We start from the raw sequence: 20,206 nt of genomic DNA, 5'->3' as shown, positions 1-20,206 counted from the left end.
AGGCGGGTCGGCTGCTGATCGACTCCTTCACATGACCGTAGAGCAGGATCTTCCGCCACAAGTTTTGTATTGCCGTGCAGGGATGACAAATGCTTGGACAGGTTGCTCATTGAGTTGGCAGCAGTTGAAAGACACCTGTCACCTGGGCATAGAGTGCATTTCACTCGAACATTTTTGTTCTTTCGAGCTATAAATGGAAAGTAATAAGAATATCGCCACTGGCCAAAACCCCCTATCTCCGTCTCAGTCTCCGTCTCCGTTTCCCTCTTTCCGTAGCACCAGCATCTACGTCACTCAAATCGATCGCTATGGGCATGGCTAGTGTGACGTCAGGAACCGTTAGGAATCACTTCCGTGTCCATTAGCATCTTTAGGTCACGTAAACAACAACGGCTACAGCACAGGAACCGGTCACTTTTTATACAGTGACAGCCTACTTCGCTGACATCCCAATGTCTGTACAGAAGGGTTTAAACTCATATAATGAGTATACCATACGATGTTGAGGTGAGAAAGTAAGGGTGTTGGTAGTGCTAGCTAATGTAAACACAGGGCGATGCTGACTGTCTTTAGCCGTGTTGGGGTATGGTAAGTGTTAGCTAGCTTAGTTGTTTTCAGCGTAACATACAACTTTACACGTTTTGATCATGTAAATAACATTACAACACACCGGGAATGTCTTACAAACATAGCTAGACTGGTTATGAATTTAGGGTTGGAAGCTAGCGCTAGCTATCTAATCCTCTGATCCACTACCCAGCTAAGCCTATTTTGTAAACATGTCATCACAATCTATTCCGAATGTCACAAAATCTGAACTACCGGTAGTTCAAGTTCAAGTTCTTTAGTTAAAATGATGTTAAGTTCAGTTCAAAGTTCATAGAAAAAATGAACTTGTTCATTTCTTATGAACTAGTTCATGCACAACACTGTTAACATCTGACGTTTGGATAGCTAGTAACCGCTAGCCTGTTATTATTGTTCATCATTTGAGATCAAACTTACCATATCAACTTCAGCCATCTCTTCTCTTTCTCATCGAGGGGAAATCGGTAAAAAGAGATGGTTTTGTCGACATCATTTCTGTTACTACAACACGGGACACGCTGACCGGAAGTGGCTTTTTTTTATATGAGGACGAAGCGACTAGCCATCCCCATGGCAACGCGCCAAGGCAAGCAGCACACACAAGGCAGCACGCATGCACGCACCACTTAAACAGATCAGAACTTTACACATAGGCAAACACGGCTTGGGTAACGCATGAAATCGCGTTCCTATAGTCTAGTAAAGTACCGATATTTTTAGTGTAAGGCCTTACTTTACTTTGTTAGCCAAAAAAGTAATGTTGTTACTGTAATCCGTTACTTTGTAACTCGTTACCCCCCAACACTGGTTGGGGAAAAGTTCAGAGACAGAATAATACACTCAACAAAACAAAAAGACATCAGCAACTGTGTCTGCCTGGGTTTTGGCTTTGTTGAAATGATGACCATGTCACTCACTCTGCCTGGGTTCACACCCTATTAAGTACACAAAGAACAATAACAATAATAATATTAATGAAACCCTGTTCAATGGGATCACAGTAAAGAAAATGTTATCAATTTGTGTTTAAGTGCTTACCATAGTTCTTGGTTTATGCCATCATTGCTCTGTTTCTGTGCAGCTAAGGACAGGGGGGAACTGCCTTAAGTCTCAGGGTTGAGTAGTGCGCAGTTTGAAAAAGTAGTGCAACATTGTGATTGCAGAGGACTCTTCCAGCAACACAGCTGCATTCGGCAACAGCGATTTGCACAGGCAAGCTGTTCTCAAAAGTCATCTATAAAAGAAAACACAATTACTTATATGTCACATTGAAGTCATTATGCCACTACTATCATATAACACCAAATATGAGAAAGATGAGAGGAGGCTATCTGCTTGTATTACTATATAATACATTATTATATTATGTGCCTGTCATTTTAAATGAGCTACATGCCCGTCTGTCGTTGTGTATTTAAAGCATGCTATCACAAGTTCACAAGAACACTGCGTTTCTGTGATCTTTGCTTTACTATAAGAAGAATATAATTGTTTCATTATTAGTATGTGTCTATGTTATATATGTCATTTAATGGAAGTATGTATCTCCCGCTATCTGCTTACTGTTCAAGCAGATAGCGGGTATGCTCAGTTTCAAATACTTCGACTTGACATCCAAGCAAATAAGCCGGTCTCACGGATCTCTTAAATGGCTTTCAAGTATCATAACAGTGTAACAGTGTTAGTAAAACATTGAACAGGTTAGTATAGCGTAGATGCAGGGCACACTATCAGCTCTTACCTCACACTGACTTATGTACCGGACCATGGATAGGGTTAAACTTATAGCACTTGAACTTATACTCCAAAGAACAGGAGCAATAACAATCAGTTTCTGGGGCGTCGATGAAAGCTACGTTTAGGTTTGTCAGCTAACTAGCTAGACTTATTTTTCTATTCTACATCCAAATCACCAACTCAAGCCACATGAAAAACCCAGAACCTGACTTGAAACGATAGTTAAACAGTAGTTGAACTTGAACAGATAGGTAAACGACAGTTTTTTCTCTCCCTACTCGGAGGTCATGAGGCTTCTCATTCTTCCTCATAGACCTATGACAGATTGCCCTGATGCTCATTCTCCCTGTTTGATCTTTGTTTGAAACTGTGTGAATTCAACATCATTAAACACACACACATCATTCATGTTATGTTGCAAAACAGCAGAGTTGTGGACTCGAGTCACATGACTTGGACTCGAGTCAGACTCCAGTCATGAATTTGATGACTTGAGACTTGACAAAATTTAAAAGGACTTGCACTTTGACTTTAACATCAGTGACTCGCATTTGGACTTGGACTTGCCCCTTTTGACTCGAAAAGACTTGCTACTTTCCCCAAACCCTAAGATTAAAAAGTACGTTGACATGGACTGCGCTATCTCTCTTTGCACCTGTGTGCATCTGTGTGCGTGACGTGTGTGTGGCATGACATCCAATCAAATTAGATCCACGTTGTTTTGATCGGACAGCATCCAACCAATCAAAGTACTGGACAGCCAATGAGGCGGAACAAGCTATAAGGCGCCAAGTAGGCAACAATGATACCACGGGTAGTTTGGTTTGGATTTAAAAACTTTGAGGTGGTCAACAAAAAAAGAACTGCAGTCTGTAAAACATGTGTGAAATGCAAGGCCCGCGGGCCAAATGTGGCCCGCCACGTCATTTTATGTGGCCCACGAGAGCTTAAAAGTTCTGATTGTCTAAAAATAAATAAGTCAAATTTCCCACAATGCATGCCGATAATGTTACCCGCAAAGTGACGGCATCCCGCCAATAGACTGCAGTGTTTCCACATCGATGCGATTTTCCCAAGTGGAATTGAGAAATACAAATAATGATCCCAAAATGTCCAGGTAGAGAAAAATTGATGCAGATGGAAGGGTGTTTCAAGAAAGATGGGAGGCGAATACATGTTTGTGCTTCAAGGAGAAAAACCGGTATGTCTTTTGTGTTATGATCCGGTGGCGGTTGTCAAAGAGTACAATCTACGTCGGCATTTTGAGACCAAACACGGAGCTAAGTATGCCAAAATTAGCCATCAAGAAAAACAACCAATTGCCCAAGAATTAAAAGGCAAACTGCGATCGCAGCAGAATGTGTTCGCAAAAGCCACAACCCACAACAATGCGGCAGTGAAAGCTAGCTTTGTTGTGGCTGAAGAAATCGCGCGCTTCAAAGTCTTTTTCAGAGGGAGCGTTTTTGAAGCAGTGCATGCTGAAGGTCTGTGAACAGGTGTGTCCCGACCAGATACAGACTTTTAAAAATGTCAGTTTATCAAGAAACACTATCGCGGACCGAGTTAAGGATCTAGCAGGAAACCTGGCAACACAGCTGGCCGAAGAGACACGCAGCAACATAGCTTTTTCATTAGCTGTTGATGAAAGCACAGACAACACGGATACAGCGCAGCTATCTATTTTTATTAGAGGCGTGAAGTCGGACCTCTCTGTCACTGAGGAGCTGTTGGATGTGGCTGCCATTCATGGGACCACAACGGGACATTTTTGATGCGTTGGAGAAGTCCGTCAGTAAAAATGCATTGCCCTGGGAAAACTTGGTGGAATTAACTACAGACGGTGCACCTGCAATGTGTGGAGGAAAAGTTGGACTAATGAAGGAGAAAATGCAAGAAAGTAACTGTCACACGCCTCTGATAACGTATCATTGCATTATCCATCAAGAAGCTTTGTGCGGGAAGGTGCTGGGGATGGATGATATAGTGACCACGGTCATGAAGACAGTGAACTTCATTCGGGCGAGTGGCCTGAATCCTCGTCAGTTCCAGCTGTTCTTGCAGGAGATGGGTTCGGAGCACGGAGACGTGCCGTACGATACAGAAGTAAGGTGGCTGAGTAGGAGCAAAGTCCTCAAATGATTTTTTTTTGCTTAGGGAAGACATTGCTCTTTCCATGCAGAGTAAAGGAAACCCCTTGTCTGAACTGTCAGATCCAAACTGGCTGTGTGACTTTGCTATGTTGTGTGACATAACCGAGCATGTCGCCCAACTGAATCAGAAGCTGCAGGGACGCAAACAAGTCATCACGCAGATGTCCGACACGATCACGGCTTTCCAGCGTAAACTTGACCTATGGATGTGCCAAGTGAAACAGGACAATCTTGCCCCCTTTCCTGTTTGTCAGAGCATCTCAGCCTCATGTTCCGGTACTTTCTCATGTGCTCAGTTGGCTACCAAACTGAGCCTGTTGATGAATGAGTTTGATCGGCGCTTCTCTGACTTCAGAGCACAGCACTCTGGCTTTGCCATCTTTCCCAGTCCTTTCACCACCGACGTGTGCACTGCACCCCAACACCTTCAGATGGAGTTAATAGAGCTTCAAAGCGATAGTGGCCTGAGAGCAAAGTTCCAGGATGCTACAATCCAGGACTTTTACCGTCTACTGCCCCCTGCTTTCATGCCACAGCTTCGACTCCATGCTGCCCGTGTTCTGTTTATGTTTGGGAGCACCGATCTGTCCGAACAGATGTTTTCAATAATGAATCTAAACAAAAACAAGCACAGATCACGCATCACTGACGACAACCTCCACGCTGTTCTACGGATTGCTACAGCACAGGACCTAAAACCAGACATTGACACACTGGCCACGGAAAAACGGTGTCAGACATCTGGTCAGAAAACACATTGGTAAGCATTTTTAAAAACCTAATAAAATAAAATAAAATGCAATTCAACCAAGAAGAAGAATAGTTAAACTATGTGCAATTTAATGATTGTGCTTGCATTTTGTTTTGTGTTTGTTATTTTCAGAACATGAACAGTGGATTAGGAGGGTGGAGAGGGGATCCACATGGTGTGTTCAAGGACAGGCAGCATCTCCTCATCAAAAACTAACCTAAAAACCTGACCAATATAATTGTGGACTGAGACAACCCTTATTTTGTTATTTTGAGTTTATTACATATACTACTTTATATGTGTAGCAATGTATTTAGTGTTTGCAGGTGTTATGTGTTTATGCAGACAAATGTTTACTGTAATCAAACCATCTCTCATTAGTTGGATGTGTGCCCCCTGCAAGGCTGTGTGCAGCCATTGGTTTTTGTAAAATGCTACATCTGTCACACATGTTCGTAGCAGCTCACACTTGTTGGTTTTACAGTTATTTGTTATTTCAAGTTTTGAACAAAGTTAATGTCATAACTTGTGTTTGATGTAATTTTTCTTTATTCACTTGGATAGTTTGATCGTTGATTGATGGAGTAATTTGGGTTTCATAACCTGACAAATTAAAAGGATTTATGTTATGATAACAGAGCAACAAGCAAACACGTTTTTTTTATATCTATGCAAATACATATGTAATATTTGTGACTTGAATAAGTCATCAATTCAGAGTTATTTAACATTAAGGAGTAGTTATATTTATTTTACATTGCATTTAATTACATTTATAAGTTACATCTGGCCCTTTGAGGGCAACGTTTATGCTGATGTGGCCCTCGGTGAAAATGAGTTGGACCCCCCTGCTGTAAAACATGCGGGACGAAGATAACAGACGGAGACGCGACAACTTCTAACTTCGTTCGACATTTGAAGTTGCACAAAGAACGGTAAGTTTTGAATGAAAGCCAGCACTAGCTTATTGGCTAATTGCTAGCTAGCTACATATCGATGAGACTGTAAACGTCACCTTGGCTTACGGACACGCCCTGGATAAACGGCGAGGTCCGAGCTAAACTTAAAGCACGGGCCATCGCGCACAGCGGCGGTGATTTGGATGAGTACAGGAATTCCAGGTATGCACTCCGGAGAGCTATTAGCAGTGCAAAAAGACAATACAGGGACAAGGTGGAGTCGAACTACAAGGGCTCCAACGCCAGAAATATGTGGTCTGGACTAAAAACAATAACTGACTACAAAAGGACAACGAGTGGTGCTGAGGAAGTGTCTGCATCTCTCCCAGATGAACTGAACACATTTTATGCACGCTTTGAGAAGCCCCCGGCTGTGGAGGCACAAAAGGCCCAGGATCCCTGCTCACTGGTTTTAACCAGTGCAGATGTGTGTAGATCTCTGAAAAGGATCAACGCACACAGGGCTCCAGGACCTGATGGCATCCCTGGCCGTGCTCTCAAGGTGTGTGCAGTTCAGCTGGCAGATGTGTTCACAGACATTTTCAATAGGTCACTGCTCCAGTCTGTAGTCCCCACATGCTTTAAAGAGTCCATCATTGTCCCTGTCCCCAAAAAGACAAAACCCATCTGCCTCAATGACTACCGCCCAGTTGCACTCACCTCCATCATCATGAAGTGCTTTGAGCGGTTAGTCAAAACTTTTATCACCTCCTCCCTCCCTGACTCACTGGACCCCCTGCAGTTTGCCTACAGAGCAAACAGGTCCACGGATGATGCCATCTCCCTCACCCTCCACACTGCCCTCTCCCACCTGGACCAGAGGAACACTTATGTGAGAATGCTGTTCATTGACTACAGTTCAGCATTCAACACCATTGTGCCCTCCAAGCTCATCATTAAGCTCAGGGACCTTGGGCTCAACAGCGCCCTCTGTGACTGGATCATGAGCTTCCTGACGGGCAGATCCCAGGCAGTGCGGATGGGGAACATCACATCCTCCACCTTGACCCTCAACACCGGAGCCCCTCAGGGTTGTGTGCTCAGCCCTCTCCTCTACTCCCTGTTCACGCACGACTGCGTGGCCACACACAGCTCCAACACCATCATCAAGTTTGCTGACGACACGACCGTCATCGGCCTGATCACAGACGGCGACGAGACGGCGTACAGAGAGGAGGTCAGAGCCCTGACATCTTGGTGCCAGGACAACAACCTCCATCTCAACGTCAGCAAAACAAAGGAGCTGATTGTGGACTACAGGAAGAGGCAGAGAGAGGCACACACACCCATCACCATCGACGGGACTCCTGTGGAGAGAGTCAGCAGCTTCAGGTTCCTCGGGGTAAACATCAGTGAGGACCTGACATGGACACATCACACCAGGGTCATATCCAAGACGGCTCGACAGCGGCTCTTCTTCCTCCGCAGGCTGCGGAAGTTCAACATGGACTCCAGGATACTCTGCAACTTCTACAGGTGCACCATCGAGAGTATCCTGACTGGCTGCATCACCGCCTGGTATGGCAGTTGCACCGCCCTCAACCGTAAGACTCTACAGAGGGTGGTGAAAACTGCACAGCACATCACCAGGACGGAGCTGCCATCCATGGAGGACCTCTACACCCAGCGGTGTAGGAAGAAGGCCGGTAGGATATTAAAGGACCCCCATCACCCCAGCAACAATCTGTTCTGTCTGCTGCCGTCTGGCAGACGGTACCGCAGCATCCGGACCAAGACCACCAGACTCAGAGACAGTTTTATACCACAGGCTATAAGACTACTGAACTCCTGAGCTCTGTGAATGTCTACTCACATCTGTTTATAGTACACACATACATATATATTATACACATCTGCCATACATATCTGTTTATAGTATACATATCTATATATTATACATATCTGCCATATACATCTGTTATACGTAATATATGCATCTGCCCATACCTCCTCATTCAACAGTGTAAAGTATTTAAATACTCTCAATGTATTCCACATATGCATATATTTCACATCCTCAAATCTTTATTGTTAATATTGTAAATATTCTTCTCTCTTTTTGCACTATTTTATTTATGTTATTTGCACCATGTATGTGGAGTTGTTGGAGGAGCACGCGACATAAGATTTTCATTGCCAACATATACGCTGTATCTGCTGTGCATATGACAAATAAAACCTTGAAACCTTGAAACCTTGAAACCTTGAAACGCTGAACGGTATCTCCTGTGGGTTCATTAATGGACAAGTTCACTATGTTGCACTTTGAGCCCCCTTTCTGGGTCGTCTTGGATGAAATAGAAATGTTGACTGGTTGGCAACGGGCATTCATAACATTGTCCTTAAAACAACCCTAAACATTCGTTTTCAAGGATGAGCAACTCACTGAGAGGTAAGTGGTGTTCGTAGTTGTTTAAAAAAATATATAATATTTGGTTTCCATCCGTGTTATTTGCTATTGTGGAACTAGCTATGTTTTCAGATACCTCACTGAGTAGGCTATTAACTTCCGCTTGATATTTGGAATACAAAAGGGCAAATTAAACACGACAGAAACTGTGTTTCGCTAAGACATTCGTTCTGGAGCATCACCACTAACAGTGAGCACTCGGTGAGTTGCACATCTTTGAAAACGAACGTTTCAGGTTGATTTAAGGACCGCTTTATGAATGCCCGTACATGAAGCATGGGGGACCAATCGTTAACATGTCGGTGTCAAACACACTATTTCATCCTAGACCAGCCAGAAATGGGGCTCAAAGTGCAAAACAGTGAACTCATCCATACTCACATTGTAAAGGATAGTTTAGGATTTTTTGAAGTGAGATTGTATGTACTTAGCAGCTAGTCAGTGGATCATACACAGTAGACTGCTGCCAGCAGCCAAACTAAAGCAAGCCTAATCAAATCAAGGTCAGTTTAATGTACTTTATGTTATAAATATGTGTACCACTTGAGCTTGCTGCCAGACGATTTTTTCCGATAGGAAAACTAAGTATATCTCACTCTCTCCAGCACACCAGATTCCATTGACAAAAATGGCTATTTTACTTTGCAGCACAAAGGAGTTGCTAGTCTACTGCTGCCTCGTTGAGGTCGTTTATGTAATTTAGGTAAATCACAACAAAGCTGAACTATCAACGAAGACATAGAATAGCACAATTAAAATGAATCATTCTAGATTAAGTTTAATTGAGGAGATCGTTTCAAATGCAATTTATTTATGTGTTGCTATAAGGGACTTTCTGACATCTGTTTTATATGCTTACCTGTTACAGATTTGAAGAATACCAGATGAGTAGAAGCATCATAGATGAACCACAACAGCCTTCAATCTCACAATTCTTGGACAGTCGTGTGGCGCATTACAGCATGAGTCATCCACAGCAGAAGGCTATCACCAACGCAATACTGTGCCTCTTGATTATTGATTGCAACCTTCCCCTGTCTATTGTGGAACACAAGAGTTTTCGGCGCTTTCTGAAATTAATTGACAGTTAATACAGCCCAGTGTGTCGCAGAACGTTGACATCAAAAACAGAGAGCCTCGCTGGGGAGAGACGTTCAAGATTAAAAACTCAATTGAGCAACACTGAGCATGTTTCAGTCACTGTGGACATTTGGTCTGACCGAAAGATGAGGGGATTCCTTGGTGTCACTGTCCACTGGATAGAGAAAGAGAAAGAGACAGCTAAAGAGAGGATACAGCTAAATGCAAATCTCTTGGCCTGCAATCGCCTCAAAGGCTCACACACAGCTGAACAAATCTGTGACCAATTTGAGTCAACATGCGATGAATACAACATCAAAGATAAAGTGGACTACATTATTAGTGACAATGCTGCTAACATGCGAAAGGCATTCACTGTGTGCTTCCCCAGTGAACAAGAGGATGATGACAGAGATCATCTTGATGACCCTGATCTCTGGTGTGACTTAACCCTGGAGAGCAGCAAACGGTAGATGCTGCTATGGCAAAGAAACAGCGCCTGCAGTGTTTTGCGCATACTCTTCAGCTGGTGGTGGGAGACGGTTTGAAAGAAACAAAAGTGGCATGTCCTTCTCTTTCCAAGTTATCAAAACTTAGCTCATTGCTGCACACAAGCACAACATTCAAAGAGGTGTTTGATAGTGAATTTGGGGAACAGAAAGGCATCCCTGCTGCAGTCAACACAAGATGGAACTCAACACTGAGGCAAGTAAAGGCAGTTCTCCAGTGTGATCATCTAAAGCTCTGTGCCATTCTAGAAAAGGCTGGGCATAAGGAGTTGTCATTCACGCCACGAGAGTGGAATCTGTTGAAGGAGTTGGTGGACATCTTGAAGCCGTTTGGAGAAGCAACTGATTTGACACAGGGAGAGAAGGTCGTCACAATCAGTGCAGTTGTTCCATCCGTCTTGTCCCTCAATCATCACCTTGAGAAGCTGAAGCCTCAAGTTCGTTTCCTGAGCGGCCTGGTCGGAAGTCTCCAGGCATCCCTGAACAAAAGATTTCTTGGGATCTTCATTAACGTGAAAATGGCTGGGACTCCAGATGGGATCACTGCCCCCTTTTAAGACCCATTCCACCCCAAAGCAGCCGCCTTGGATCCAGCCTTTTCTCTGCTGTGGGTGGAGCACCATGTTCTGGTCAATCGTGACATCAAGACAGAGTTGGCACAACAAGTTAAAGGTAAACATTATTGACTTCAATGAAACTTTTTTTCTCATAGTCTGATCTTATTGACAGCATCAATAATTGCATTCTTCAGTCTAACACTGTATCACCAACACTAACCAACACCAATGGTAATAAGGGCTCTTTTGTTTCTGCTGTTAAATGTTTTTCCAGAATTGATCCTGCAAGATGCTGCAGAGACTGAGCAACCTGTGCCTCTGGTTGATGAAGAAGAGCAAGAGGACCTTGGACAAGGAGAAGGGTTGTTTGCTGCATACCATAAGAGGCAGAAGAAGGATGTTGGGACCACTCCAGCACTACAGCTAAGTCACTACCTAGACACAGCCGAAGGACAGAACGCCCTTTTGTTCTGGGCACTGAACATGAAGTCTCTTACTTCACTCTTCCGAGTGGCCACCAGAGTCTTGGCAGTGCCTGCCACTAGTATTCCAGTGAAGCGAGTTTTCAGCCATGGTGGCATCATACTACGTCCCCATCGTGCACAAATGACTGACAGACTTTTGGCCAATTTGATCTTTTGCAAATACAATGCAGCATAGGGCCCTGACATAGAACAGCACAACTCTGTTCATTGTCATGTTCATGACACTTCACATCTAGTCCCCTTCCAGACACACACACACTTTTTGGGTTGTGAGGATATCTTGTATAAAGTGGTGACACATTTGGAAAATTTACATTCAACTGTTTCTGTGATCCTCCAAATCCCTGTTTGAGGGTGAAGACATGTTTTTTAGTTCAAGGCTAGATTTTAGTTTTAAGGTGAAGAGTGTTTTGCAAAAATAGGATCTTTTGAGACAGTTGTAGTGCAATAAGCAATGGAAATACAACGTCAGCACTTTCTGTGGAAATTACGTTTGCCTTTGTTTATTTCAGATGTGTTTGAACAATGCTCTTAGTTTGATAAATATATGCAGATCTTAAAAGCATACAGGATTTGTGTAAATATTATTTCTCCGTTGTTAAAAGGACTCGAAAGGACTTGAAACTCAAACGGTAGGATTTGGGACTTGACTTGAGACTTGTCGGTTTGGACTCGGGACTTGCTTGTCTTGACTCGGGACTTGCTTGTCTTGACTCGGGACTTGAAAGCAAAGACTTGAGACTAACTTGTGACTTGCAAAACAATGACTTGGTCCCAACTCTGCAAAACAGTAATCGTATATCTTGCAAACACTGTACAGCCAATCGAAGACCCAGCATAGTAGTAGGCATCTAGTATAAAAGTTGCCATAACTAGTAGTAGCATAGTCAGCGTATTCAAACCGGAAGCTTACCACAACACACTCCTGGGCGGAAGTAACACCTTTGTAGAACCTTGCACCGATTCTATTAATGACTACTGGTTTGAATGAACACAGCAGCTAAATAGCACAGCAACAAGTAAATAAGCAACAACTTCGACTTCACAGTGACCCAGATGAGCAAACAGTTTATGAGCAAACAAAAAACTCTGCAGTTTATAATAACAAAACCCTACAGCATTACAGTTAATCAGGGAACTTCACACTGTTGTGGGAACATCTCTCCATGCAACAGTGTTGCGCTGATGAGGTGCTGGGTGAAGGAGAACCGCTCCTTGGTGTGCATCAGGATGGTAATCACAAACCTGTAAAAGATATATCATTATCTGAAATTGCAATAAAGCTGTGAAAGTGATGCTGAACAAATGTCTATTTCCAAGTCAGGTATATGACTACTAAGGTTTTAACAGCATTACTCCTAATTGTACTTCACAGCATGTTTCCATCTCCTGATCTTTAACTCTCTATTGGTTTCCACAAGAAAGGCAGGTTTAGAGTGGCATTTTAATAAATGAACCACATATGTTCTGTTACATGTGAGGATGCCTTATCCTTTTTGTAACTGCTCTGACAAACCTGGAATCTACAAAAATATGAATGCCAACATATACATTGCAGACTGCCTGCTGCATCATTCCACCATTGTGGCAATATGCTACCCTGTGTGCAGTGTCGGTTTAGGTTTTATTTTGGCTACATACCACCATCACTGAAAAATATTCTAGGGCAAACACTGCCATATCACAACTTACCTCTGTAGCCAGCCTCTGTTGTTCTCCTGCTCCCAGCATCCTCCGTCTCTTGATGGGCTCCTGCGGCTGCTCAGATGCACTCAGAGAGGAAATGGAGGCCCTGGTCCAAAAGATAAAGTTTAGGTTGCTAACTTGCCATCAAACTTATAAATGTGCAGTTATATTCATTGTGTGCATTATACTCAGTGGTTAATTTGAGCCGGATCCTGCCGGAACAGGATCCGGCACCTCTTCATTTTGGCCACCCTGTGTTCCGGCACCTATTTGGGCAGATCCGGTACCTCTCACAAAAAATAAAAATAAAAAAATGGTTAAAATGAAATAAAATATACAGATATTAATTTACAGAAAAAAATCCCAAGAATTTCATGTCGTTTATTAAGATTAAGATTTGAAAGAGTCGGAGATCTGTGTTGACGCACTGAAAAGCTGGACCAGCGTTCACTTTTGAAATTCGCCACATGAGGAGCACTTCGCAGAGAGGAAGAAACTAATTAAATGCAAGCATGTCAAAAAGACAGTTAAATTTACTGTCTTTCTTCAAAAAGAAGGAAGAGGTAATAGACACTTCAAAACGAGTCAGAAAAGCCTCCACAAGCAGCGACGAGGGCAGCTGCAGCGGTCATGTTGATGGTCAAAACCAGGAGGAGGTTAGCGCCGCAACAGCTAGCCAGCTAGCTAACCGACAGCTAGCCAAGCCCGGGCAGGAGGCTGGCACCGTGTCAGCAGCGGGTCAGGTTCACCGCCAGCCGGAGCAGGAGCCAGCTACCGTCGGCCAGGTGGACCACCAACAGCAACCGGTGGGTACCCTGGCATCAACTAGCCCGGTACAACAGCTGGAGCAGGCAAGTGGAACCGCGACATCAGGCTTACAGCAGGAAGAGTCAGTAGGAGAGGAGAGCGTAGAGGAGTGTGGGACGTCCAGCGACAGGTCAGGGATGGGATGCACAACTGCTTGGACAGAAGCTCAGCTAAAAGTGAAGCAGACTTACTATCCCTGGCTTTTTAGGGGAAAATCAGGTTTGGGTTGCACAACGTGTAAGGCGGTGGGGACTTTGGGGGCAGAGAAGACGTCGGGGATGAAACTGGCAAAAGAGTGGGTTTTATGCACAGTAACCTCATCTGCTTCAGATATTATAAAACAGCAACGCGCACTTAGAAAAAAGGTATTTGAACATGCCCGTACCAAGGCTCACCTAGCAGCAGCAAACATTCTCGAAAAGGCAAAAGTGGACACTTTAGGACAATCTATAATTAATAGTCAGTCTGAACAGATGGCCACTACAGCTCGCGTATTTCGCACGGCGTACAAGGAGGCTAAACGCCACCGTCCCGCATATGGCTTCGAACAGGAGATTGATTGCCAAGAATTAAATGGACTCGATATGGGGAGAATTTTACATTCCAATGTTGCATGTGGAAACATATTTCTGAAGAAATGAAAAGAAAACTGTTTGAAAAAATAGTACAGTGCACTCCCAAAATCAGTGTAATGCTGGATGAGTCAACCAGTTTAAGCAAAAAGAGCTGCTTGATAATATACATTAGGGCTCAGTTGCCCGATATGGACAAGCCTACAAACATTTTTACTGAACTCGTAGAGCTAGATGATCTAACTGCTCAAGGTATTGTCCACAAACTGTTGTCTGCTCTGGAGCGCCTGCATTTGACACAGGATTTTCTCTCTAAGACCCTCATTGGAGTAACTTGTGATGGTGCTTCGGTTATGTTAGGGCGTAAAAGCGGAGTGGCGAGTCGGCTCCAGGCCATGTTTCCCAACATTACTGTGTGGCACTGCTCAGCCCACAGGCTTGAGCTTGCAGTCGCAGACGTAGTGAAAGAGATGGGTGCTATAAATCACTTTAAAATATTGATGGACAAGATATATGCACTGTATAGCACATCTAACAAAAATCGAATGGAGCTGAGAGCTTGGATGTCCAGCTATGCAAAATAGGTCGTATTTTAGACACTAGATGGGTGGCATCAAGTTTTAGAACCGTTGAAGCAGTGTGGAAGAACTACCCAGCACTTTACAAGCATTTCAAAACTGCATCAGAAGATCCCTCCCGTAACAGTGTCACAAAGCAAACATACAGTGGGCTTGCTATGCGCTTATCTTCGCATGCGTTTGTGAACAATTTAGGCATAATGTGCGATGCATTGCAAGAATTATCTGAGCTCTCAGTCGAGCTTCAAAAACGAGACATTACCATCATTTCAGCACACAAGTCAATTTGTCGGGAAATCAGGGTACTTGAGGCCATGTCGGATCGGCCAGGTCGCTACACTGAACTGAGCCAAAGGGGAATTGAGGAAAACTCTTTCCATGGCATCACGCTGAATGGAGGAAAATCAAGCGACAGATCACTCGACCTCAAGCAGTTTTTTCTAACTGTGGCCAAGAACTTGGAGGACCGTATGTTATCTCAAGGAGGCCGGATGCCAGATAAAACTGGATATAACAAGTTCATTGAGGAGTTGAAGGTGCTTTACGCACAATACTGGCCCGAGGACGCAGGTGCGCTGCATGGAGAGACTGAGGTCGAGTCACTGTGTCAGCGCTTCAACATTGCCAACCCGCGCGCAGTCATACGGGCCTACAGAAGGTACAGAGACTCAGATGGCAAAGACCCCCCCGATGAGCTGATGGAGTTACTTGTTGCTGTCAACAGCATTCCAATTGCAAGTGCTGAATGTGAGCGCGGATTTTCACAAATGAACTTGATTTGCACTCCCAACCGTAGCTCTTTGCTCACATCCACCATGTCATCTTTACTCTTCCTAAATCTTGTTGGACCCCCCCTGGCTAAATTCAATCCAGTCCCGTACGTGAGGTCCTGGGTGGCCAAAGGACACAGAACTGCCACAGACACACGCAGTAAAAGTAGAAAAAAAGAGATGGAGGACAATCCGGACATGCTCGTGATGTGGGGTGTTTTAAGCAACTAAATATGGTGAGCAAACATACTGTCTATTAATAGGCCGCCGTGCCAATCTTTGAATAATACATATTTTTTTTACACGTTAAACCTGTTGAGAAATTGATTGCTGGCTGTATACTGAAGTCCCACCTGTGGTGATGTGTTGTTGTTGTGCGTTGTGCGTACTATCCTAAAATAATTGTAAATTATCGTCATAACATTTATACCATGGATACTATTTGAAATCGAGGCTTGTATGTCCCACAGCGTTGCAAGTGGACATTTTCATGTTGTTTTCAGCACCTTTTATGTATACGTTCCGGGACCTGTACGCGTCTCGTCATCCCTGAGCTGTCATGTACTTTGCGTTCCGGCACCTTATGATTTACAAATTAAGCACTGATTATACTCATTGTTGGCAGGCAAGCTTTTTATTTATTTTTTTGCTGGTTTCCTATCTAATGTTCTTTTAACATGTTTAGGACAATTACGGAATCCATTGTGAGTGAGCTTTATCGGCAAAACAGAAAGGAATGACCAAAAAAAAAAAGCAATTTTCTTCTGATTTAGTACAATCATACAATACAAAACACATTTGTTGACAAATGCAGCCACCGCTCTGTCTTCTGCTACAATGGCTCATTAAAAAAGGCGCTGTCATCATAACTGAGAAAAAAAAAAGCAAATCCATCCATTAAATATAAACAGTGATCAAAGAAATGTAATAAAAACATTGCAAAAACAGCACCTTCACTTCGCCGAAAGCTTCCTGTTTCCATCGGCAGAAATAGCCAACATTTGGTCACGGGTGTCATATACACCTTCCACTCTAACAACACACGTTGTTGGACTAATTGGTTTAAAAAACCCATTAATTAAACTTTCCCTGTTGTGAAGAACATCACAGTCTCCACAGAACCACTCCTCGGGGAGACACTCCCTACACCTTGGGAGGAAATACAAAATTATTCTAATATCCAAGAATTACTTTCATTTTCATGTAGGTTTTCTCAAGGTATCCAGTCTTCTAGCATCCCAAAAGTCATGCATGTTGGCTGAAATAGCAGGGCACTGAGTATTAATACTGAAATATTACATTTAAGTAAAGTAATTTAAATAAAGGTAAAAGTTATCTCACCTAATAACAGCCGGCTCCCTCTTTTTCTAGAAGGTATGAAGGTGGTGTGTTCTCGCTTCTTTCCAGCGCTCTGAGGCCTACTGCTGCCGAAAAGACCAGGATGAGGCAGAGCTTTTTTGACGCTCAGGAGGAGGACATGAGGAAAGAATGTCAAAGAGTTGTCCATATTCTTTTATGTTAAAAAATGGGAAACTTGACCTGTAAATAACTATATTTAAGAGGAACACTAAAAATCAAGGATAATTCCTTTGCTCAGTATGGAACTGGCCAATATCTTTACTGAATTGCGTTCCTCTTCCGGGTCGTGAACTGTCAGTTGTGTATAAGGTTATTTTCTCTCACTAATATAATTTATTTAAACATTGATTAAACTGAAAGCCATTTCTGTGATTTACCAAATTCCTCTCTAGGGCTGAGTTGTGCTGAAGGTTCAGTATGCAGAACCTCCACACTGGATGACTGGAAGCCCTCAGTCAAGGTTTCAAGGTTTTATTGGTCATATGCACAGCAGATACAACGTATATGTTGGCAATGAAAATCTTATGTCGCGTGCTCCTCCAACAACTCAACATACATGGTGCAAATAAGATAAATAAAATAGTGCAAAAAGAGAGAAGAATATTTACAATAACAACAATAAAGATTTGAGGATGTGAAATATATACATATGTGGAATACATTGAGAGTATTTAAACACTTTACTCTGTTGAATGAGGAGGTATAGACAGATGCATATATTATGTATAACAGATGCATATGGCAGATATGTATAATATATAGATATGTGTACTATAAACAGATATGTATGGCAGATGTGTATAATATATATATATATATATATATATACAGTGGGGCAAAAAAGTATTTAGTCAGCCACCAATTGTGCAAGTTCTCCCATTTAAAAAGATGAGAGAGGCCTGTAATTTTTATCATAGGTACACTTCAACTATGAGAGACAAAATGAGAAAAAAAATCCAGGAAATCACATTGTAGGATTTTTAATGAATTAATTGATAAATTCCTCGGTAAAATAAGTATTTGGTCACCTACAAACAAGCAAGATTTCTGGCTCTCACAGACCTGTAACTTCTTCTTTAAGAGGCTCCTCTGTCCTCCACTCGTTACCTGTATTAATGGCACCTTTTTGAACTCGTTATCAGTATAAAAGACACCTGTCCACAACCTCAAACAGTCATACTCCAAACTCCACTATGGCCAAGACTAAAGAGCTGTCAAAGGAGACCAGAGACAAAATTGTAGACCTGCACCAGGCTGGGAAAACTGAATCTGCAATAGGTAAGCAGCTTGGTGTGAAGAAATCAACTGTGGGAGCAATTATTAGAAAATGGAAGACATACAAGACCACTGCTAATCTCCCTCGATCTGGGGCTCCACGCAAGATCTCACCCCGTGGGGTCAAAATGATCACAAGAACGGTGAGCAAAAATCCCAGAACCACACGGGGGGACCTAGTGAATGACCTGCAGAGAGCTGGGACCAAAGTAACAGAGGCTACCATCAGTAACACACTACGCCGCCAGGGACTTAAATCCTGCAGTTCCAGACGTGTCCCCCTGCTTAAGCCAGTACATGTCCAGGCCCGTCTGAAGTTTGCTAGAGGGCATTTGGATGATCCAGAAGAGGATTGGGAGAATGTCATATGGTCAGATGAAACCAAAATAGAACTTTTTGGTAAAAACTCAACTGGTCGTGTTTGGAGGAGAAAGAATGCAGAGTTGCATCCAAAGAACACCATACCTACTGTGAAGCATGGGGGTGGAAACATCATGCTTTGGGGCTGTTTTTCTGCAAAGGGACCAGGATGACTGATCCGTGTAAAGGAAAGAATGAATGGGGCCATGTATCGTGAGATTTTGAGTGAAAACCTCTTTCCATCAGCAAGGGCACTGAAGATGAAGCGTGGCTGGGTCTTTCAGCATGACAATGATCCCAAACACACCGCCAGGGCAACGAAGGAGTGGCTTCGTAAGAAGCATTTCAAGGTCCTGGAGTGGCCTAGCCAGTCTCCAGATCTCAACCCCATAGAAAATCTTTGGAGGGAGTTGAAAGTCCGTGTTGCCCAGCAACAGCCCCAAAACATCACTGCTTTAGAGGAGATCTGCATGGAGGAATGGGCCAAAATACCAGCAACAGTGTGTGGAAACCTTGTGAAGACTTACAGAAAACGTTTGACCTCTGTCATTGCCAACAAAGGGTATATAACAAAGTATTGAGATGAACTTTTGTTATTGACCAAATACTTATTTTCCACAACAATTTGAAAATAAATTCATTAAAAATCCTACAATGTGATTTTCTGGATTTTTTTTCTCATTTTGTCTCTCATAGTTGAGGTATACCTATGATAAAAATTACAGGCCTCTCTCATCTTTTTAAATGGGAGAACTTGCACAATTGGTGGCTGACTAAATACTTTTTTGCCCCACTGTATGTATGTGTGTGTACTATAAAAAGATGTGAGTAGACATTCACAGAGCTCAGGAGTTCAGCAGCCTTATAGCCTGTGGTATAAAACTGTCTCTGAGTCTGGTGGTCTTGGTCCGGATGCTGCGGTACCGTCTGCCAGACGGCAGCAGACAGAACAGACTGTAGCTGGGGTGATTGGGGTCCTTTAATATCCTACCGGCCTTCTTCCTACACCGCTGGGTGTAGAGGTCCTCCATGGATGGCAGCTCCGTCCTGGTGATGTGCTGAGCAGTTTTCACCACCCTCTGTAGAGTCTTACGGTTGAGGGCGGTGCAACTGCCATACCAGGCGGTGATGATGCAGTCAGGATACTCTCGATGGTGCACCTAAAGTCGGGGGGGATGTGACTGTTAAACATCACACAGAGGGCTAACAACAGATAACTGATGATTTTTATTTTCTACCTACTGTTTAAAAACTTGTGAAATTTAAAAAAGTGCGTATGTCTCCCACTGTAGTGTCACTATGTGGAATTATTGTAGACCCTCAACAAGCAATTACTGTGTTTTAATTAGATTTTTCCCACCCTTTACTTATGTGGGATATTATTGAATTTGTATTGCTTGCTCATAAAGTGAGCTTCATGACAGAGTTAATGGTGGGCTAACACATGAGCAAGGAACTGCATTCTGCTACTTTATTCACAGTGAACACTAACTTCACATTCCAGAATTGTGGGAGCCGGAAGAGAGGCCCGAGAGGGGGACAGAAGGTGCCAGGCACCTGGGTACTGCACTGC

The 20,206-nt window shown here is 43.2% G+C and overlaps 1 pseudogene; it reads left to right on the top strand.

Moving 5' to 3' along the window:
- The first annotated feature begins 3,434 nt into the window (after window positions 1–3,434).
- Window positions 3,435–20,206, top strand: part of LOC134859141 (general transcription factor II-I repeat domain-containing protein 2B-like) — a 20,527-nt pseudogene continuing 3,755 nt past the window's right edge.

This window comes from Eleginops maclovinus, chromosome 22 (genome assembly GCF_036324505.1).
Source record: "Eleginops maclovinus isolate JMC-PN-2008 ecotype Puerto Natales chromosome 22, JC_Emac_rtc_rv5, whole genome shotgun sequence".
NCBI classification, from domain to species: domain Eukaryota; kingdom Metazoa; phylum Chordata; class Actinopteri; order Perciformes; family Eleginopidae; genus Eleginops; species Eleginops maclovinus.
Note: the sequence above shows the minus strand (reverse complement) of the source record. Positions and strands in the feature narration are given on the sequence as shown.